Source organism: Odocoileus virginianus, chromosome 22, assembly GCF_023699985.2.
Source record: "Odocoileus virginianus isolate 20LAN1187 ecotype Illinois chromosome 22, Ovbor_1.2, whole genome shotgun sequence".
Classification (NCBI taxonomy): domain Eukaryota; kingdom Metazoa; phylum Chordata; class Mammalia; order Artiodactyla; family Cervidae; genus Odocoileus; species Odocoileus virginianus.
The window spans coordinates 5,161,955-5,185,087 of NC_069695.1; the positions used below are offsets into that span (position 1 = coordinate 5,161,955).

Genomic DNA, 23,133 nt, shown 5'->3' on the forward strand with positions numbered 1-23,133 from the left:
CAGAATGGCCAAAATATGGAACACTAAAAACAGCAAATTCTGGCAAAGGTCCAGAGTGGGAGTGCAAAATGGTACAGCCAACCTGGAAGACAGTCTGGCAGTTTCTCACAAAAGTCCACATCCTCTTCCTTTATGATCTAGTACCTGTGCTCCTTGGTATTGATCCACAGAAGCTGACAACTTACGTCCACATAAGAACCTGCCCATGGAAGCTGACAGCAGCTTTAGTCATCATTACCCAAACTAGGAAGCCACCAAGATCTCCCAGAGTAGGTGAATGGGTAAATAATCCCTGGAACATCCAGAGAGGGGAATATTATTCAGCACTAAAAAGAAACGAGCCAAGAAGCCATGAAAAGACTCAAAGGGACTTTAAATGTGAAACGAGCCTATCTGAAAACGCCACACATGGTTTGATTCTAACGCCGGGGCATTCTGGAAAAGGCAAAACTATGGAGATGATAAAAAGATAAGTGGTTTCCAGGGATGGAGGAAGGGGAGAGACAAATAAGCAGAAGTGAAGTGAAAGCCGCTCAGTCCTGTCCAACTCTTTGAGACCCCCATGGACTATACAGTCCATGGAATTCTCCAGGCCAGAGTACTGGAGTGGGTGGCCTTTCCTTTCTCCAGGGGATCTTCCCAACCCAGGGATCTAACCCAGGTCTCCTGCATCGCAGGCGGAGTCTTTACCAGCTGAGCCACCAGGGGAGCCCAAAATAAGGTAGAACACAGATGATTTTTTCAGACAGTGAAACCACCCTGCATGATATGATAAAGGTGGAGACATGTCGTTACACCTTTCTCCAAACCCATAGGATGTACAACAAGAGTGGATCCTCATGTAAACGATGGACTTAGAGTGATCCTGATGTGACAATGTGGGTTCACTATCACAGATGTACCACTCTAGTAGGGGTGTGCATAATGGGGGAGCCTGTGTGTGTAGGTGGGGGGGCAGGGGAGGAGTTCCCATACTCTGTACTTTCCTCTCAATCTTGCTGTGAACCTAAAACTGCTCTAAAAAAGAAAGTGAAAGAAGGAAGGAGTGTATAGTGAACACAGGGAAAGAGGAGAGGAAAAGAGTTCAAGAAGAGAGAAAGAAAGAAGGGCAAGAACAGGGTGTCTTCCCTCAGCTTTTCTTTGCTCTCTGGTTTTTTTTGTTTTCTTCTGCTTAATTCTTACCTTTAATTTGTAGATTTTCTATGCTGTGTGCATGTGACGGTGCCTGTGCGTTAGGTCTCTCTTCTCCTCTGTAAACTCCCTCTCGCTGTTTATCTGCATGCACCCTAACAACAGATGGCCTCCTGCTGTGACGTTCCAGGTTCATGCATTTTCTCTTCTCTTAGCTACACTGCATAAACGCACCCACGTGTTTATGTAAAAGACAAGACTCATCATCTGTGTTCTCCTTACCTCCATCATCCATGGTTGGCAGAACTCTGGCTTGAGAACCAGTGCTTTCCTGCAGCCACATCCATTCTCTCTGACTGTGCTCCTTCTCTTCCACACTCTCTACTCCGTGATTTCTGCCACATCTCTTATGTTTCAGTCTTCTTTTTAAGAAACAATAATTTTTCCTTCCCTCATTTATCCCTAACCCTGCCAAAAGTCATCTAAAAAATGTTATTTCCTGGCACATGTTACTTCTTTTTTTTTCATGGCATAAAGAGGTTTATTTTTAAATAATTCATAGAGAAAATAATGTCCAGTTACAATTCAGCTTAAATTTTTCAGGGGGTAATGCATTCATATTGCTCAAAAGTCTAAAGTTGAGAAAAGGTATAGGGGCTTTGGGCTTCCCAGGTGGCGCAGTGGTGAAGAATCTGGCTGCCAATGAAGGAGACAAGAGACACAGGTTCAGTCCCTGTGTGGGGAAGATCCACTGCAATAGGAAATGACAACCCACTCCAGTTATCTTACTTGGAAAATCCCATGGACAGAGGAGCCTGGCGAGCTACAGTCTATGGAGTTGCAAGAGTCGGGCTACAGTCTATGGAGTCGCAAGAGTCGGACACAACTTAGCAACTAAACCACCAAAACCACCCATGTGTTTATTTACTCAGTCCCCAGGCAGAGGATATCCGACTGTCTACATATTGCTTCTTTGCATTTAACCTTTCTCCCACCTCCTCTTGCTCACATCTTTGGTTCTGATCTGAATTTTGGCATTTTTTGTCACAGTTCCAAAATAGGTCATGAAAGGCAAAAAGCCAATACAATGCTATCCATACCTGGTTTTTCTATCGTTCCTTCTCCCCTTGGCCCTCTAGCTTCCAATCTGTGGGGCGAGTTGTCCTGTTCTCATTCCTATCGCCCTCTCCTCTTGGACCCTGCGATAACAGGCAATCCACCCCGTGCCCAGATACTCTCCATCCTGTACTTGTTACAAATGGGAGGCAAAGTCAGTTCAGTTGGTCTCAACCAGCATCACTTCAAATTAAAAAAAAAAGTAGCATATAATATAAAGGAATAGAAATGGAAAAAAAAGCATCAGAGTATGTCACAAGAAGTAAATACCATTCCATGGAAGACTGTTTCAGTTACTTACATGCAGGTTGTGGGCTGTGCCTTAATGGTGCAAAAATTATTTCCTGATATAGATTACAGGCAAAACTGAAAACATTATCCAACGCTATACTCTTATCTTCAGAAAGTGAAGAAGAACTAAAGAGCCTCTTGATAAAAGTGAAAGAGGAGAGTGAAAAAGTTGGCTTAAAACTCAACATTCAGAAAACTAAGATCATGGCATCTGGTCCCATCACTTCATGGCAAATAGATGGGGAAACAGTAGAAACAGTGACAGACTTTATTTTGGGGGGCTCCAAAATCACTGTAGATGGTGACTGCAGCCATAAAATTAAAAGATGCTTGCTCCTTGGAAGGAAAGTTATGACCAACCTAGACAGCATATTAAAAAGCAGAGACATGACTTTGCCAACAAAGGTCTGTCTAGTCAAAGCTATGGTTTTTCCAGTAGTCATGTGTGGATGTGAGAATTGGACTATAAAGCTGAGCACCGAAGAATTGATGCTTTTGAACTGTGGTGTGGAAGAAGACTCTTGAGAGTCCCTTGGACTGCAAGGAGATCCAACCAGTCCATCCTAAAGGAGATCAGTCCTGGGTGTTCATTGGAAGGACTGATGCTGAAGCTGAATCTCCAATACTTTGGCCACCTGATACAAAGACCTAACTCACTGGAAAAGACCCTGATGCTGGGAAAGATTGAATACAGGAGGAGAAGGGGACGACAGAGGAGGAGATGGTTGGATGGCATCACTGACTCGATGGACATGGGTTTGAGTAAACTCCGGGAGTTGGTGATGGACAGGGAGGCCTGGCGTGCTGCAGTCCATGGGCTCGCAAAGAGTGGGACACGACTGAGCGACTGAACTGAACCAAACTGATCTCTTATCTGATCCACACCCATTCTTGTTGTTTTCCGTTTCCTTCCCCCTTTCACATCCCAGATGTCCTCACTTTGTTGCAGTCTGCCCACTGAGTTCGCTGCCAGTGCCCCTGAACTGTCTTTCTCATTCCCACGCTCCTCACTGCTGAGAAGGACCAAGGGTTCTGCAGCAACATCACAGCCTGGCGCCGAGTAGACGCCCAGTAAGTGCTTGGACACAGTGAAGGAAAATGAATGAGCGGGTGGAGGCAGCAGAGCAGACGAAGCTGAAAACTTCGGGTCTCTCACTTGGAGCAATTCCTTCTAAGGTCCTATAACCTACATTATGTTTGCACTTTGGGTTATTTTTCTCAAAGAAGGTGCTCGCAACTTTCTGTAAGTTTCAGGTCCCCTAAAACCTGGTCCCGGTGCCGGGTAGATGAACAAAATTTCTTCAATAAACCAAAAGATTCTCAAAATCAATCTATATGAGAATATTTGAATCAGCTGGACAAAGCAATAGCATCCTCAAAAGGGAGGATTTACAGCCAAGTAGATAAAACTTAAACTTCAAGGTCTCTCACTTGTAGCAATTCCTTCTAAGATCCTATAACCTACATGATATTCGTACTTTGTATTATTTTTCTAAAAGAAGGTGCTCCCAACTTTCTGTAAGCTTCAGGTCCCCTGAAAACCTGGTTCTATTTCGGAGCAGATAAACAAAGTTCCTGGAATAAAGCAAAGATTCTCAAGTTCAATCTGCACAGGAATATGTGAATCAGCTGGACAAAGCATAGTGGCCACATCACTCTCAGGAGGGAAGATTCCAGGCTCTGCATCTTTTCTATTTTGCAAGCAATGTGCTTGGGGGGGGGGGGGTCCCCACCCTTCCTTCAGGTCGGGGGGCACTGCTTCTGCCGTAAAGAAGGGACAGGACAGGACTCGTGAGCAGGGCGAGCTGAGAAGCTGGCAGTGAGGCATCTAGTGCTCCTGAGTTCTTGTCTCTGTGCTCCCAGGACCCATTCAGTCTGAGGGTTTGAGAAATGTCTCCTCTGAACCAAAAAGTGGGAGCTGTGCCTGAGGATGAAGCAGGGGTCCCTGCAAAGAGAGAAAGCCGACCCCCAGCGAGGCCATGACTGGTCCCCACTCCCTTTTGGAGAGACATCAGGCATCTGATGTGATCAGCTTAGAATTCGGCTCGAAAGGCATTTGAGCTGGAGGGAAACTTTAGAGACTATCCAGGCCACCCCCCTGTTTTACAGGTGAGAAGACCCAGGCCAGGACATTTAAGAAACTTGCTCAAGATCTCACATGTTCGGGAGTCCAAGACCAGCGAAACCATAACTCTTCTGCCTGACTCACTATTATTTCCCCGGCCTGAGGTCCTCAAAGCGGCCCCCAGACCAGTACCATCAATGTCCCCTGGGAAAGTGTTAGAAATGCAAATTCTCTCCCCATCTCAAATGCCCTTCAGCAAAAACTTAGGGGTGCAGCTCAGGATTCATCCTGATGCTTCCTCCAGTTTAAGAATGACTGCATTGCATAAGCTTCCCACTCTTAAAAGAACCGACTGCCTGATAATGGAATTCCTGATACTGTAACTGACCAAATAGATGTGATTGTTTTAGCTTAAGCAGTTCTTTTAATATCATCCTTATGTTAAAAATTTCCCGCAACACTAATTTCTTTGACACTGGGATTTCTACACTTAGAGAATAATTTCTTTAGTTAAAATAGGTTACTCTAAAATTTTCTGTTTAAAGTCATTAGTAAGGCAGTAAGCAGTAAAAATTTATAATTTGAGAATCAATAAAATAAAAATAACAACTGTTACTGAATTCTTAGCAAGAGCCAGGCCAGGGACTTCCCTGGTGGCTCAGTGGTTGAGATTCCATATTCCCAATGCAGAGGGCCTGGGATCGATTCTTGGTCAGGGAACTAGATCCTGCATTCCCCAACTAAGAGTTCACATGCTGTAAGTAAAGATCCCTCATGCTGTAACTGAGACTCAACAAGTCCAAATTAAAAAAAAAAAAGACCCAGACCACACACAATGGATATACATATATATACACACACACACACACATATATACATGTGTATATATATATACACACATACATATATAACAAATAACAAATAAATATATAATAAATAAAATGTCAGCAGCAGGAATTTCCCACTTCAGAGAAATTGATTTTTCATGATAGCTCAACCTTTTATAAAGCCAACAGCTAAAGGACAGATAAGGGTGTATGAAACAAGACAGGGTTAAGGATCACACAAAGAGTTGATTTCAGATCCCTGCCCAGAGGGCTAAGAAGCCACGGGAAGTTCCCTAAGACAGGGTCTGGGCCACCAGGAAGCAAGAGGAGGGCCGAGGAAGTCAGTGGAAGATGCTCAGAGAGCATCTGGGGCACAGAAACTGCAGGCGGAGGACAGCTGCTATGTATGGTTGTGTAGGTTGCACACTGCCCAATTCCAGAGGACAGCAACCACCTAGACAAGAGGCACAGTGCTGATGCGGAGGCAAAATTCCAGGTACTTCACACATTCCCAGCTGCTGGCTCTTCTCTTAGGACCGAGCCCTACAGTTGGAATGTCATGAGTGTTGATGGTACGGCAGGGTTCTGGTCACTGAAGTCTCACTCAGGGTAAGAAATCTGGGGGAAAATTGATGCTGTAAGGTTTGTTGATTTTCTACATTCTTCATAAGGAAAAAGGCTGAAAGCTGATACTCCCAACCTTTCTGTCCCTAAGCCTGGCCACTTGCACTCTTACGGAATGATTGAAAGCTTTCCTGCAGTCTCTGAAAAGATATAAGACTCCTGAATCAACCAGAAATAACCTGGATATCAAAGATTCAGTCTGGCAGTTGCCAGGAACTCAAGCCAAACACATCAGCTACCTTGGATGAGATGTGGATACCATCAATTTGAAGCGCAGAATTACAGATTTATTATATTTTAGGTTTTGAAATAACCCGTGAAGTGCTGTTATTTCTTTATATGAGTGTCATCTTCCTCTAAGTTAGAAGCATAGGGGATTTCATTTGTTCAGACAGGCTCTGAAACATTCTGATTTCGGCAGACCCCAAGTCAGATGTTTGTGCTGAGGTCAGAGCTGGAAAAACATAGCTAGTTCTAGATTTGGAAGAAAGAAAACAACGCAGAGAAAGGGCCAAAAAGATGTATAAGGAAACAAAAGTGAAAAGTCAGGAAGAGAATCTGGGGAGAATAGATCCCAAAGAAAGATGTGCTAAATTAGGAGATGCATGCATGCGTGCTTAGTCGTGTCCGACTCTTTGTGACCCCTATAGACTGTAGCTCACCAGGCTCCTCTGTCCATGGGATTCTCCAGGCAAGAATACTGGAGTGGGTTGCCATGCCCTCCTCCAGGAGAACTTCCTGACACAAGAATCCAACCCATGTCTCCTGTATCTCCTGAATTGCTGGCAGACCCTTTACAGCCCGGGAATCCCCTACAGTACCATACATCAAGTTGTAATTTTCTTCAAAAATGTTTACTATTTTTCTTAATAGACTGGGGGCAATTCATAGGGTAGACACTTAATCATTAACTCTTAACTATTTGAAGTATTGAGGCTTCCTAGGTGGCTCAGTGGTAAAGAATCCACCTGCAATGCAGGAGATTGCAGGTTTGATCCCTGGGTGAGGTCTATCCCCTGGAGGAGGACATGGCAACCCACTCCAGTCTTCTTGCCTGGAAAATCCCATGGACAGAGGAGCCTAGCAGGCTACAGGCCACAGGGTTGCAAACAGCTGGACTTAGCAACTAAAGAACAACAAATTTGAGGTGTTCAGGAGTCAAGTTATTTTACAAAGTAATGCGTGGCACATTGCCTTTTGTGCCTTTTAAAATTTATGGTTACATAAATCTGATTAAGAAAGTGGATATTTTGCATATATTTCAAGCATTTGAGGAATGGCCTGTGTCTGAAATTTGCTAAGGTGTCTGACAAATCTATGGTAAAATCACTTGGTAAAATTATTATGCTGAACTTAAACTCAATCCAAAATAAGCCAAATTAAACCTAAAGCTTAAAGAACAAAATCCCACCAGGGACTTTCCTGGTGGTCCAGTGGCTGAGAGTCTGGGCTCTCAGTGAAGGGGGCCCGATTCAAGCCCCAGTCTGGGAACCAGATCCTGCATTCTGCAACTAAAGATGCTGCTGGCCTCGGCTAAGTCCTGGGGCAGCCAAATAAATGAATAAAAATAAAACATTTTTTAAAAATTCCACCAAATCCTGTGATTTTCTTGAATTTTATAAAATGCAAAAAAAAAAATGGTCTCTAATAAGGAATAGTTGGGATACAATGACTTACTAAGAATATATAAGGAAATACGACTTGAAAGAAATTGAATCTGTTCAAAGGAATTGAAGCTCCTTTTACTATAAAGATTCATATAATATTATTTCAAATTTTGATACACATTAATGATTGTAGAATTAACAGAAAAAAGATTAAAAGTAAATTGCTTTAAAATCCAAAAAGTGTTAAACAATGTGTAAAACAAACAAAATCCAAACTTTAAAAATTAAAAAATAAACTAAAAAGGCATTGGAGCATATTGTTTGAAAAGTTGACAAAAGAAACCTAAAAAAAGGCAAAAGTGTTGGCACAGTAAAAACATATTTTTTGAAGATCCTAAAGGAGTCAATGGATTTCCCAGGTGGCGCAGTGGTAAAGAATACATCTGCCAACACAGGAGATGCAGGTTCAATGCCTGAGTCAGGAAGATCCCCTGGAGAAGGAAATGAGCGCCCACTCCAATATTCCTGCCTGGAAAATTCCATGGACAAAGGAGCTTGGTGGGTTGCAGTCCATAGGGTCACAAGGAGTCGGACATAACTGAATGACTGAGCTTGCCTTCACGCAAAGGAGTCCATGCTAACTGAATGACTATATATTTGAAATACAGAAATTTGGTTCCTAATAAATATATTTTATGAATACAAAATAATTCACAAGAACATTAAACCACCCTATGTCTATTAGCAATCTACACTTAGAATATTCCTTGAACTACTGCTATGAAGATGGAATGACAACTGAAATTTAACAGAATCTGTTAAAACCATCCCATTCAACATGAACTGCTACTGCTGCTGCTAAGTCACTTCAGTCGTGTCCGACTCTGTGCGACTCCATCCCTGGGATTCTCCAGGCAAGAACACTGGAGTGGGTTTCCGTTTCCTTATCCAATGCGTAAAAGTAAAAAGTGAAAGTGAAGTCGCTCAGTCATGTTCGACTCTTCTCAACCCCATGGACTGCAGCCCACCAGGCTCCTCGGTCCATGGGATTTTCCAGGCAAGAGTACTGGAGTGGGGTGCCATTGCCTTCTCCGTGAGCTGCTATAAATGAGTTAAATGAAATATTTTTGCTAAATATCTTAAGTTCAGCAATTTGATCACGGAGCAAACTGATTTGGGGTATTTTGACCTAGAATCAAAAGAGACCCTTTCTGGTTCTGGTTCACTCTAACATTTCTTCAGTATTCTCTCCTGGTCATTGCAACCCTAATCCAAATTCTCTCATTCTTTTCCTCTTGACACAACTCTGTGGCCCCAAGAATTAAAGAGTTTGAATTTCATCCCAAACACAGAAGGACAGAGGCTTGGACTTGGATTTGTGTTGATTAAAAAAATTTATATGTAACCACTTCACATTCACTAAGGTGACCATAATCAAAAAGGCGCACAATAACAGCTACAGAGGATGTGGAAAAATTGGAACTCTCGTTCATTGTTGGTGGGGAAGATAAAATGGTGCAGCCACTTTGGAAAATAGACTGGAAGAGTCTCAAAATCTTAAACATAGAGTTACCATTTGATTCAACATCTACACTCCCAACTATATACTCAAGAGAATGGAAAACATATGTCCACACCACACGTCGTACCTGAATATTCATAGCACCATTGTTCACAATAGCCTCAAACTGCAAACAACCCAAATGCCCAACTGATGAACGGATAAACCAAATGTGGTAAATACATATTATGGAACGTTACTCAGCCATAGAAAGGAATGAGGTATTGATCCATGATACAGCATAGAGAAAACTTGAAAACATTAAACTAAGAGAGAAGTTAGTCACGCTCTATGAGTCCCTTCACAAGAAATGTCCAGAATTGACAAATCCTAAGAGATAGGAAATAGATTGATGGCTGCCAGAGGCTGAGACTCGCAGGGTGCGGAGCAGCTGTTAATGGGCACAGAGCTTCTTTCAGGATTAATGGGATCAGTTTCTTTTAGAAAGTGTCCTAAAATCAAATAGTGGCAATTGTACAATCCTGTGAATATATTAGAAACACTGAGTCAGACACCTTACAATGATTAACTCTCTGATATGTGAACTACAACTCAACAATTCTGTGAGACATATGCACATACATATATATACATATGATTATTTCTTTCATATTTGAAAGAAATATCTTAGGGATTAAGATATATTTATACATATAATTTGATGGAAATGAGACTATACTAGTCACCCTTTTTTGTAACATGGCATTTCATTTCACTCAAAAATATGTCTTGGATATCTTTCCCTGTTGATGAATATATATAGATACAGATATAAAGATATATAAAATATTATATATATGTATAAAACATCAAATATAAACCATCATATATATAAAACATCATTTAAAATATCTCTGCAGTATACTATTGTGTAATCTTACCTTGCTTACTTATGCATTTAAATCATTCCCAGTGTTTCAGTACTATAACAACACAGTAATGGATACACACACATGTGTGTGAATATACACATAAATACATGCCCACAAATATATTCTGTGTACATTTCATTGATTATCTGTTCAGGAAAGAATCTCCTAGATAAATTTCTACCAGTGAGATCTGTCATTATTTTTATTACACAAAAACACACCGTATTTGTTGTTTGATTTTTTCTTTTCACCTTTTGACCCCCTTCACTCATTTCTTCCATCCCTTACCCGCTGCCTGCAGCAATTACCAATCTGTTCTCAGTATCTAGGAGCCTCTTTTCCTTTTTTAGGTCCCACATGTAAGAGAGATTACATGGTTTTGTCTTTCTGACTTTTTTCACTTAGCACAATGCCCTTGAGGTCCATCCATGTTGTAAATGTCAAGATTTCAATCTTTTTATGGCTGAGAAATATTCCACTGTATATTTATATGCAACAATCTCTATCTACCCATCCATCATGGACACTTCCACATTGTCACTATAGTAAATAATGCTGCAATTAAAAATGGCGGTCCACGTATCTTTTCAAGTTGGCGCTTTCGTTTTCTTTGGATAAATATCAAACAGTGGGTAGTTCATATAGTAGCTCTATTTTTAATTCTTTGAGGAACCTTCATACTGTTCTGCATAGTGACTGTACCAATTTACACCCCCACCAACAGTGCACCAGGGTTTCCGTTTATTCATATCCTTGCCAATACTCGCTATTTCTTGTCTTTTCGATAATAGCCATCTAACAGACGTAAGGTTATATCTTATTGTGGTTTCAATTTGCATCTCCCTGCTGATTAGTGACGCTGAGCACCTTTTCATGTGCCTGCTGGCCACTTCCTCTCCTTTGATGGTTCCCTTTGCTGTGCAGAGACTGGTTTGCTACAGTCCCACTTGTTGATTTTTGCTTTTGTTGCTTTTGCTTTTTCATCTTTATTTCTTTTATTTTTACTCTATCTTATTTCCTTTTACATTAACTTTAGGCTGTGTTTCTTCTTCTTTTTCTAGTTTCTTGAGGTGTATGAAGTTAGGTTGTTTACTTGAGACTTTTCTTTTCTTTCTTCCTTTTTGAGGAAGGCATTCGTTGCTATGAACTTCCCTCTTAGAACTGCCTTTGCTGCATCCCACAAGTTTCGGCATGTCATATTTTCATTTTTGTCTCAAGATATTTTTTATTTCTCTTTTAAAACATTTAGTAGCATGTTGTTTACCTCCGAAATTTGTGGACTTTGCAATTTTGTTCAGGTAATTAACTTCTAGTTTCATACCACTGTGGTCAGAAAAGAACCTTGATATGATTTTAATCCTCTTAAATTTATTAAGAATTGTCTTGTGGCCTAACATATGATTTATCATGCAAAATGTTCTATGTGCATTTGAGAAGAATATGTGTTCTGTTGCTTTTGAATGCAATATTCTATATTTATCTGTTTAGTCCATCTGGTCTCAGTTCAGTTCAGTTCAGCCACTCAGTCGTGTCCGACTCTTTGTGCCCCCATGAACTGCAGCACGCCAGGCCTCCCTGTCCATCACCCACTCCCAGAGTCCACCCAAACCCATGTCCATTGAGTCGGTGATGCCATCCAACCATCTCATCCTCTGTCGTCCCCTTCTCCCCCTGCCCTCAATCTTTCCCAGCATCAGGGTCTTTTTCAGTGAGTCAGCTCTTTGCATGAGGTGGCCAAGGTATTGGAGTTTCAGCTTCAACATCAGTCCTTCCAGTGAACACCGGACTGATCTCCTTTAGGATGAACTGGTTGGATCTCCTTGCAGTCCAAGGGACTCTCCAAGAGTCTTCTCCAACACCACAGTTCAAAAGCATCAATCCATCTGGTCTAACATATCACTTAAGGTTAATGTTTCCTTAATGATTTTCTGTCTGGATGATTGCTCACCAATCTTATATTTTGAAGTTGTTCTTGGTCAATTCTATAGTCAGCCATGCTAGGTTTGATTATTTCTGGCACAACTTCTCCAAGATTCAACTTCTTCATTTGTAAAATGGAAGAAGAATTGAATAAAACAATTCATTTGAAGGGTCTAGCACTGTGCCCAGAACACCCAAGGGCCTGAAAAATGTCTATTTCCTATCTTTGGTCATCCTTCTGTCTCCCCCCAACCCCACAATCTTTTCAACCTGCATATAATAGACATATGATAAATATCTGATGGTTGGACAAGTTAAGTCTAGTCATATTTAAGTGTGCATAGTCCTGTAGGCTCAGTTAACGAAATAGCATTTAATATATTCACCAATGTCCCTTCATCACCTATCATTCTGGAGCAATTGGTAACTGATGCATCAGAGGCAACATCAAGCTTTGTGTTGACAGACGCACAGTCTGCACAATCAGTGCAAGACTTGAGCAGCAATGTCAGCACTAGACACCCAAGATGACAGTTAGGAACAAGAAGAAACAACTCCAGGGGAAAGGGGTCCCTAAAAGTGGTGAGCAGCAGCATAAACAAGCAAGTGGCTATAAAGGATCAATCACTCAATCACCACCGATAGCTGGCACTGTCGGGGGATATTATCTGTTGGATGCAGCTGTGAAGAGGTGAGCTCAAGGCCTGTTTTGAATTCCCAGGTCAGTCTCAGACCCTTTCTCTAGTCTAAAGAAAAATGATTTCACCTCCTTTTTGCTTTCATCCCCATTAATAACAGCTCACCATTACTGAACACTTACTATGTGCCAGACATGGTTTGATTTTAATGTTAGCTCTCAAAGGGAGGTAATATTAAGTGTTCCAATGGTATATATGAGGGAACTGAGTCACAGGGAAGTTAAGGACCTTGCTCGAAGCTAGGTTTGAAATCAGGACAGCTTATTTGTAGGGCTCATATGCATAAACCCTCAGGTTTATTGTCTCTCTCGCTCTAGAAGGATGAGTAAAACTGAAGCCAATGTATTACTGAATGTTTGGAATCATGTTCAGATACCTTGCTTTAAAGGCTGAACAATGTTATACTTGTCATGTGTCAGGTGTAGAATAGCTTCCTCAAATGCCTCCAAGTGAAAGCACACTCTCGATGCATTTCAGTCTGTTAGATGAAGTGACCTAACATTTTCATAATGCTAGCTTGAAAATTATATGTCGGGGATTCATAATGACCATACATGGCTCATCTCGAGCTGGCAACTGCCCAGAACAGTTTTCTATATTCTCACAGGGCTAGAAGCTAATGGAGCCAGCCCTCCTTCTACCCAGGAGAACACGGAAGCTTCAAGGCTAGGTACAACACCAGTGCACACCTGCATGTCATCAGCAAAGTCATTAAGTGAGCAGACAAGAGCAGCCTGCCATCACGCCTGCTCACCGTCAACAGCGAAGGGGTATTGACAGTGTTGAGACAGGCTGTCAGTGGGGGAAGCTGAGACCGAGTCAACAGCCAGCAGACCATCACCCGGATGGAACGCGTTCTTGAGGAGCTACATCGAAACAAAACATACGGAGGGTCTAACACGGGCGCAGTCCTCCACCCGGCCTGCTCAGACACAAGTGATGCGGGTTCTGTACAAAGCAGGTAGAGCCTTGCATGGCTACACTGGCGAAGAAATGACTTGAAAACTGAGTTTGAACTTAGAATGGAAGTGACTCACAGACATAGAGCACAAACTTATGCTTACCAAAGGCGAAGGGGGAAGAGAGGGATAAATTAGAGGAGTGTGGGATGAACAGACACACATTATCGCACATAAACAGATAAACAACGAAGACTACTATCTAGCACAGGAACTATACTCAATATCCTGCACTAACCTATAATGGAAAAAGAAGATCCAAAAAAGAAAATATAGAGAGAGACTTTCCTGGTGGCTCAGTGGTTAAAAAAATCCCCCCTGTAATGCAAGAGACAATGGTTTCGATCCCTGGGTCAGGAAGACGCCCTATGGAAACAGCAACCCATTCCAGTATTCTTGCCTGGGAAATCCTATGGACAGAGGAACCTGTACATGAATCACTTTGCTGTACATCTGAAACTAACACAACGTTGTAAATCAACTGGACCTCAATTTTACAAAAAATACTGTAAGTATCTATTTTGTAAGGGATAACTGAATCTCAGTCCTCTAAGATAAATAGAAGACACTAAAAAGCCGTTTCGTACCCTTGCTTAAAAGATCAGCCCATCTCTTTTCATTGAGAACATAGGAATGTGCAGCATTTTGGGAAGACGCCAAGTCTAACTCATAGGAAGATTGTATTAATTATGTGGCATATATTTAAGGAGTTAATCCCAATGAAACACCAACATTCTTATTGACATCAGTGACTTGGTAGATAATAGAATGAGAAATATAAGTTCATAGCATCTGAGGATTCAAGTTGTGTGAAAGAAGTAAGGAAAAAACAGAATTTATTTTAAAATCTGGGCAAAGTATGAGATGAGAAAGTGACACAGAGAGAAAGAGAGACAGACACAAGAGGAGGGAGTGTGTGTGTGTGTGTGTGTGTGTGTATGTATGTGCATGTGCATGCGCATACATACACACACATGTTTCATCTGTTCCTGAAATTTGCTCCATGTTCACTCAGAGTTCCAATTGCTTGGGAGGATCCATAGTAGATGCGTCTGTTCCGGGCCTCATGGTTCCCTTCTCCATTGTTTGGAATTAGACTCCACCAGGGATGGAGGAAAACTTTTAAATACAATTAAACTATCAAGATGTATAGTGAATGAGTCAAAGGCCTGGACTAGCCTGGCCTGAGACAATAGAATCAGAGGCAGATCATAAATCTCCAGCTGCCTTAGAGTGGTTGCCACAATGCCGAATGTGGCCCTGTTTTCAACAGCATCCCTGACGGGTAATGGATGAGCCAGACTGACCTCAAAACAGGTGGGAATATTCCAAGGAATATCAGCAAGAAGCTTGATGAAAGAGCCCCAGCAATTAAGTCCATGGGAAAGGCTTCATCCAAGTCATAAAAGACTCTATAGACATCTTTCCATTTGACAAGTTGAAAAAAGGCAGGCCATAGTTGAACTGGTAACCTCAAAGTCTTCTCCATAAGTTCATGAGATACTGTATTATTATTAGAACGAAAACTTGACCTTTGCTTTTTCTCAAAAAATTGGGTGAATAGGTGTCTATTATCTGAACTCTAGTCAATCACAGATTGCTCTCACTTAACTCCATCACCACGATTCACAAAGTTGTTATCGATCATCATCTTTCAAAGAAGAAGAGAGATGACTTACGCTGATGTGATCTGTTTGATGTCTGGAGAAAGGTTAAGCCAGGAGATGAAGTTAAACAACCCCAGAGGCCATGGGGATGATTCCTGGAACCCTGTCCTGGCTCTCCGCCCCCTCTTTTCTTCCCCTCCCCTACCCACCTCCCTCCCTCCCTTCCTCGGTTACCCTCCTCCCCTCCCTCTCTTCTTCCCTCTCTCCTTCCTTTCCTTCTCTTTTCCATCTCTCCCCCACTTTCCTCTCAATCACATCCAGTCATCCAGTCCTCCCCTTCCCAGCTCATTTGCCCTAAATTCTAACTACCTACCACACTCCTGTGGGCACCACTTTGGGTCTCTGGTACCACTCAGGGCTCAAGGTATGACTGAGCGTTTAACGGCCCCACATTTCCTCTTGTAGAGCGATCCACCTGCCCTGGGACCAGAAGCTCATGCTTTCTGCAGGGCTGCTCATCTGAGATGGGGCTAAGGAAGGATGGGAGTGACCATCCTAGACTCTGACCTCATCCACATGGAAATGGTAGGAAAACACTGAAAGAAGGATAGGTCAAGCTGCTAAAGTTAAGAAGAATGTTTAATAAACACAAGCGGGCTATGTTGATGTTTTTTTTTTCCCCCTGAAATGAGAAATCCATTTCCATCTCAAACTCAGTCTGAAAGCCACTTTTCTTGTCAAAAATAAAAACAATATCAGATGCCCATTTTTATCACTTCTGTAGTGAACAGAATACACTGCAGAGGGCAAAATACAGAGGCAGCTGGCCAGGCCAACAAGGGAGAGCTCTGAGTAGAGAAACATAGATGTGATGGAGCTGTAGCATCATGCAATTAGAGGAATAAATAACTGATGTCAAGCTTTTAGCAGAATAGTTGTTAGAAGCAGCTGACTCTTTCAACGCTACTGATAAGGTTCAGTTCAGTCGCTCAGTCGTGTCTGACCCTTTGCAACCCCATGGACTGCAGCACTCCAGGCCTCCCTGTCCATCACCAACTTCTGGAGCTTACTCAAACTCATCTCCATGGAGTCGGTGATGCCATCCAACCATCTCATCCTCTCTCATCCCCTTCTCCTCCCGCCTTCAATCTTTCCCAGCATCAGAGTCTTTTCCAATGAGTCAGTTCTTTGCATCAGGTGGCTAAAGTATTGGAGCTTCAGCTTCAACATCAGTCCTTCCAATGAACACCCAGGACTGATCTCCTTTAGGATGGACTAGTTGGATCTCCTTGTAGTCCAAGGAACTCTCAAGAGTCTTCTCCAAAACCACAGTTCAAAAGCATCAATTCTTCAGCGCTCATCTTTCTTTATGGTCCAACTCTCACAACCATACGTGACTACTGGAAAAACCATAGCTTTGACTAGAGGGACCTTTGTCATCAAAGTAATGTCTCTGCTTTTTACTATGCTTTCTAGGTTGGTCATAGCTTTTCTTCCAAGGAGTAAGCGTCTTTTAATTTCATGGCTGCAGTCACCATCTGCAGTGATTTTGGAGCCCCCAAAAATAAAGTCTGTCACTGTTTCCATTGTTTCCCCATCTATCTTCCATGAAGTGATGGGATTCTATGCCATGATCTTAGTTTTCTGAATGCTGAGTTAAGAAGCCCCAAGTGATAGAATTAGTCTCGGGCCCAGGCTTTACAGGGTCTGCTCTGACCCCTCTCTAACTGTGCTCTCTGCATCAAGAATTCTCTAACCCACTAGGCCAAAGGAAAGTGCTCACCAAGAAACCACCCACTCTTTCTAGACAATGCTCTAAGAGCTCTGGAATTCCATCTCAAAAGGCCCTGATCATACTTCTAGGCCTCTTCCATGAGGCTGTCCTCCTGGAGGCAGAATATACAACTGGTCTCTATACCCAGAGACCTGAACACAGGAGGTGGGAAGGCAGGGAGGTGCGGAGAGCTTGGATGCGAAGATTGGAACGTCCACATGCGTGTGCTTCGGTCCCCTTTCTCTGGGGGTTGGAGCCGAGGGTAGAAAGAGAGAAAGCAGACCACCTGGACTGACCCCCCATGGCTTGGATCTCTAAAGAAGCCAATTATCTCAAGCCTTCCAGATGTTATGAAGGTTCACTGATCAAGGAAGCAGTATGGAAGCTATTTTATTTTATTTTATTTTTTTTGGAAGCTATTTTATATAAGAGCTTGGTAACTTAGATTATAATTTTAAAATATTTAGACACCTGGCATGTGAACCTCCACGTGTGTTTTTGCGCCCGTCCCTCCGAATGTTAGGGGCCAGCTTATGTGTTCTCACTTTCATTCACAGCTCCTTGACCACTGCATTCACAAGGGAGGTTGGGGAATGTAATTCCCTCTCTTCCTCTCTATACTGGAGGATGAACAGATTGAATACTAAATATTGGGTAGACGACCAGCAGTCTACCCTAGTTTACAAGGGTGGCTGGAAAGAAAAATGTCTTTGCTTCATCCCCAAAATAGTAACATGTGGTGCACCCCTACCACACGTGCATACATGCTAAGTTGTTTCAGGCATGTCCAACTCTTTGCAGCCCTCTGGACCATTGCTAGCCAGGCTCCTCTGTCCATGGGATTCTCCAGGCAAGAACACTGGAGTGGGTTGCCATGCCCTCCTCCAGGGGATCTTCCCAACTCAGGAATCGAACCTGCGTCTCTTATGTCTCCTACACTGGCAGGCAGGTTCTTTACCACTAGTGCTACCTGGGAAGGAAACTGAGTCTGCTGCAATGGCAGGCAGATTCTTAACCACTGGACCACTAGGGAAGTCCCTTCAGTTTTCATATTTGCAGTTTATCATTATGGCATCCCTACCATGGTGGTGGTGGTTTAGTCGCTAAGCTGTGTCTGACTCTTGAGACCCCATGCACTGTAGCCCGCCAGGCTCCTCTATTCATGGGATTTTCCAAGCAAGAATACTGGAGTGGGTTGCCATTTCCTTCTCCAGGGGATCTTCTCAACTCAGGGGTTGAACCCAGATCTCCTGCACTGCAGGCAGATTCTTTACCCTCTGAGTCATAAGGAAAAGGTAAATATAAACGTGTAGAGAGAATCCCCCTGGGAGGTGGGTGGGTGTGTGGAAATACAGCGCTGGAGCAGCCAAGCAGTTAGCAGCGTTGTGGTCCCTGGAGGGGCAACCCAGGACATCCCAGTGGTCAGAGCTAAGATGCTCTGGGAGCAGCCAACAAGAGGTCAAAAGAGGAACTCAGAAATTCAGGATGATAAAAGAAAACTGAAACTTAGGGAGGTGCATCGCAGGACGAAAGCACAATCAAGAAGGCTGGATAATTTAATTGGGTAGTTACTCACATGCTAAACGTTCTCATTCGCACTGGTAGGAGTTAGTCATGAGTAGAGTATTTTTAAATAAAGCCTGTAATAGATTCAAAAGGGAATATTTAATGTGGTTTTGGATAGTTAGCATGTAATAATTTTCTTTCTGCCTGGTAATCCCTCGGGTAATGGATGTTAACAAAAACAACCCCCAAAGATATATAATCTGCAAACATCAGTAATTGATGTTTGTGATCTGTGAACACAGTGTTAGGATAGACTGAAAAGAACACATCTTAAAAAAAAAAATGCTTCCAATGCTTGCAACTCTTTAATAGAAATGTTCTAAGTAAGAAAGACAATCTCTTTGTACTTATTTGGTAAGGAAAACTGAAATGCAAAGTGTCAATGAAAGCATGGATATTGGATAAGCAGAAAAGCTGAGTGTCTAGAGTAAAGATGTGTTTCTTGCATGAATAACTTCTGAACAATCTGCTGAAGGAGTGATTTTGTATCAAGCTGAAACCCCAAACCAGCATCATTTTAATTTGCCAAGCACCTGTGAAGGAATACAGCTGCAAGGCCATGGGAAAACAATAGGAACTGTGACAGTTCATTAATATAAACCAGCAACTAGATTTATTTGGAAAAGTCATTGATATAGAATTACCCTGGAGGATGCAATGACATTCCTGAAGCAGGCCAGCAAGCAGCTAACTAAGATTATAGATGTGTGCACATCATTTGAAACCAAACAGTAATTTGGTAACTATTACGATTTATTGTGTATGTCAAAGAGAATAACAAATGTGCAAAAAGCCATGATTGCTTCAGGAAAGTTAGGTTTGCGTTGTATTCAGTTATTTGGCTTTTTCCATGCAAGGTTGTTTTTGTTCTGGAAAATCAAGATAATGGCGTTGCCCCTAGAATGATTACTTGTGTGTACATAGGCATAAAAGGAAAATATCAAACTACACATTCTCGTCTAACAACTCTTGAGCCTCAATATAATGCTGATAAGAACCTAAAGAAGTTGCTTATTGCAATCAAGTCATCGCAGTCCTATGTGAATGGTGACTGCAAATATTTCAGGTATGGTAACTCATAAGCAATCCAGCTCGCATAAAATGAAAGATATCAGCAGATCTGGAGGCAGAGAAATGGATCTGCTAACCACTCACTTTTATTGCAAACAGTGAAATGTAACCCTAGAAAAGGGGAGGAAAGCAAGATTCTTCTTTCATATCCTGGAAGCATCTGGGAAAATCTCAGTATCTGGCACAAAGGCAGTAAGTCCATCCACTGAACTTGTTCCCAGACCTGAGACAGGCAACATTAGCCAATAATGTGGGTGCAAGTGAAAAGAACGTCCCCACACCTCTAGCATTTCCTCTTTAAATGCAGAAGAAACTCCATAATCCTCCAGCTAATTTCCTTAGATGGTTTTCTTAATCCTTTCACTGTTACAATCATTGGAAACTGATTGACTTGAACTGCTGGTCGTAAAGAGTTAAAGTTTATGGCAACCACTGAGGACTTAATGAGTTCATAGTGATGACTAAGGAAATTTCAACAAACCACCAACCACTGAGTCCCAAGACCATCTTTATGAGTCCCCTGTAAAGGTGGTCATGGTACACTGGGGTTGGAAAGAGACATGGAACTTGTACAAGGCACATGTATGTGTATCATCTGCCACCGACAGGTAAGGAGTTTACAGACCAACAGCATCTTGCTGGCCCTAAGTCCTGTCTTCAATCTTGAGATACTAAAGCTTTTTTATTTTTTTTTAAATCCTGAAAAAAAATAGAAACAATCTCAAATCCAGGAAAGATCTGATTTAAAACAGAAAAACTTGGGGTTGGGGAGGGGAAACCCATTCAGAGACGATTTAAATGTATGAGGCTCATTTAAAATTTCAGGAATTGAAAATGGATTAAATTATTTGTTCTAAGTGGGTCTTCATTTTAGAATTACTTTCAAATCCTCTGATTCTAAAAAGACTCTTTGAGTGTTTGGAGTTGCAAAGTACATTACATGATGGGAGAACGTCCAAGGACTGGTTCTCATTTTGTGAAATTCTCTAATGAAACTGCTCAAAAAATACAACCTCCCAAACTAACACCAGCATTTGTTTGTTGTTGTTTGGTTGGCTTTCACATCATGAATGAAAAACCTTCTGAAAATAGGAAGCAATTACAAAATTCTCCAGGTTCCCCTGTAACAATAGTGCTGAAACACTCAAAACAAAGGCAAAGAACTTAAAAAGTAAGTGTAAGATGCTGAATTTCCTAGAAGACACATGTGGACTTGGGCCTTCCAAACAAGTCAACATGGCACCCATGTGGATTGTAGCAACTGCTCTAGTTTTTGCTAGTTCACCCCCACACCTTTTGTGGGGGCAAGCATTGTGTCTGGCTCATGTGAAAACAAAGTCCTAGACAACAGATCCCCCCCCTTTCACAGTCATTGTTGCCAAGTGTTTGGAGGAAAGAAAACACAAGTTGAAATCTAGAAACTTGGAAAACAAATTTGGTATGGACATATTCCATTTAGTTATTACTTGTAAATTTTTTGACAACATTTAAAAGTTGGAACTTCTGCACTAAAAACTGGATTTCCAGGGACTTCCCTGGTGGTCCAGTGGCTAAGACTCAGAGGTCCCAATGCAGGGGTCCCAGGTTCAATCCTTGATCAGGGAACTAAGATCCCACATGCTGCAACAAAAGACCCTGCATGTTGCAATTAATTAAGTAAGTAAGTAATTATTTACTTGGCTGGTCTTTACCAACCAAGTAAATAAATATTTTTTAAAAGCTGGATTTACAGAACCTACTGTACAGCACAGGGAACTCTACTCAATGATGTGTGGTGACTTAAATGGGAAGGAAGTCCAAAAAATGGGGGATATATGTATACATCAGGCTGATTCACTTTACGGTACAGTAGAAACTAGGACAGCATTGTAAAGCAACTGTACTCCAATAAAAACTAATTAACAAACAGATTTCCAGCTTTTCTTGAAAAATTAGAAGATTTGATGCATGCATGCTAAGCCACTTCAGTCATGTCCAACTCTTTGCAACTCTACAGACTGTAGCCTGCCAGGCTCCCCTGTTCATGGGATTCTCCAGGCAAGAATACTGAAGTGGGTTGCCATGCCCTTCTCCAGGGGATCTTCCCAACCCAGGGATCAAACCCACATCTCTGTGTCCCCTGCATCAGCAGGCAGGTTCTTTACCACTAGCACCACCTCAGGATTGTATACTTGAGCCCAACTCTTTCCTCCAACCTTATCATGTGAGGGGAGGGCACTTCTGCTCAGGCAGGGTAGCAGCTCTCTACTAATCTTTCCAGACTGTGTGACTGCTGATTCCAGCTATTCACATGTGCTACTGGGTCAGGAATAATCAGTGAAGTTTATCCCAACCCTCAGGTATCCAAAGACGGCCCAGTGCCCTAAGTAAATGCAGCCACATAATTGCAGGACCCCAATGCAAAATGTAAATGCTTCTTATTCAAAAATTATTAAGAATTTCAAGAGGACAACAGAGCATTAAAGCAAATGGAATGGATGCTTTTAAAATTTTGAACTCTTGAGAGTCCCTTGGGCTGCAAGAAGATCCAACCAGTCAATCCTAAAGAAAATCAGTCCTGAATATTCATTGGAAGGACTGATGCTGAATCTGAAACTCCAATACTTTGTATTGGATGTGTATTTGCCACCTTATTTGAAGAACTGACTCACTGGAAAAGACCCTGATGCTGGGCAAGATTGAAGGCAGGAGGAGAAGGGGACGACAGAGGATGAGATGGCTGGATGGCATCACCGACTCTATGGACATGAGTCTGAGCAAGCTCCGGGAGTTGGTGACGGACAGGGAGGCCTGGCGTGCTGCGGTCCACGGGGTGGCAAAGGGTGGGACATGACTGAGCGCCTGATGGGTCTTCCCTGGTGGCTCAGCAGCAAAGAACTCCCTGCAATGTAGGAAATGAGGGTTTGATCCTTGGATCAAGAAGAGGCCCTGGAGAAGGAAATGGCAACCCACTCCAGTATTCTTGCCTGGAAAATTCCATGGACAGAAGGAACCGGATGGACTGTACAGTCCATAGCGTCACGAAACAGTCGGACACACCTTAGCGACTAAACAATAACATATTTCCACTAAGATTCCTGTTTCCTCTCGCTCTTGCCGGCATCATTTTTAGAAATATTTTTCAATTTTCAGCAAGTTGTATTATCTGCACTTCTTTAAGTAAGATATATACTAATATGCAGGGGTAGTTTTCTGTTGTATGTAGTTTGGAAAGAAGCAGATAAAGGAGACCAGAAAAATCTGGTAAAATTACCAGCTTCCTTAGCACTGAATGAATTCTCCATGAACTACTGAAGGGATCCGGGTATTTAACGCCGCCACACTTGTGGGGTGGCTGTCCCTGGAGCCTAGAGAATCCCTCCTCCTCCTCTCCTATCAACATCCCACACATTCTTCACTCACGGACCTGCTCAGAGGCCATTTTCCTCCAGAAGGCGTTCCCCA

The 23,133-nt window shown here is 42.3% G+C and overlaps 1 long non-coding RNA gene across 1 annotated transcript in view; it reads right to left on the reverse strand.

Moving 5' to 3' along the window:
- The window catches only part of LOC110148591 (uncharacterized), a 103,500-nt gene that overhangs the window by 74,615 nt on the left and 5,752 nt on the right, over positions 1-23,133 (reverse strand). The window contains exon 3 of the long non-coding RNA XR_011482667.1: positions 18,629-18,692. This is a non-coding gene — a long non-coding RNA (uncharacterized lncRNA). The remainder of the gene's footprint in view (positions 1-18,628; positions 18,693-23,133) is intronic.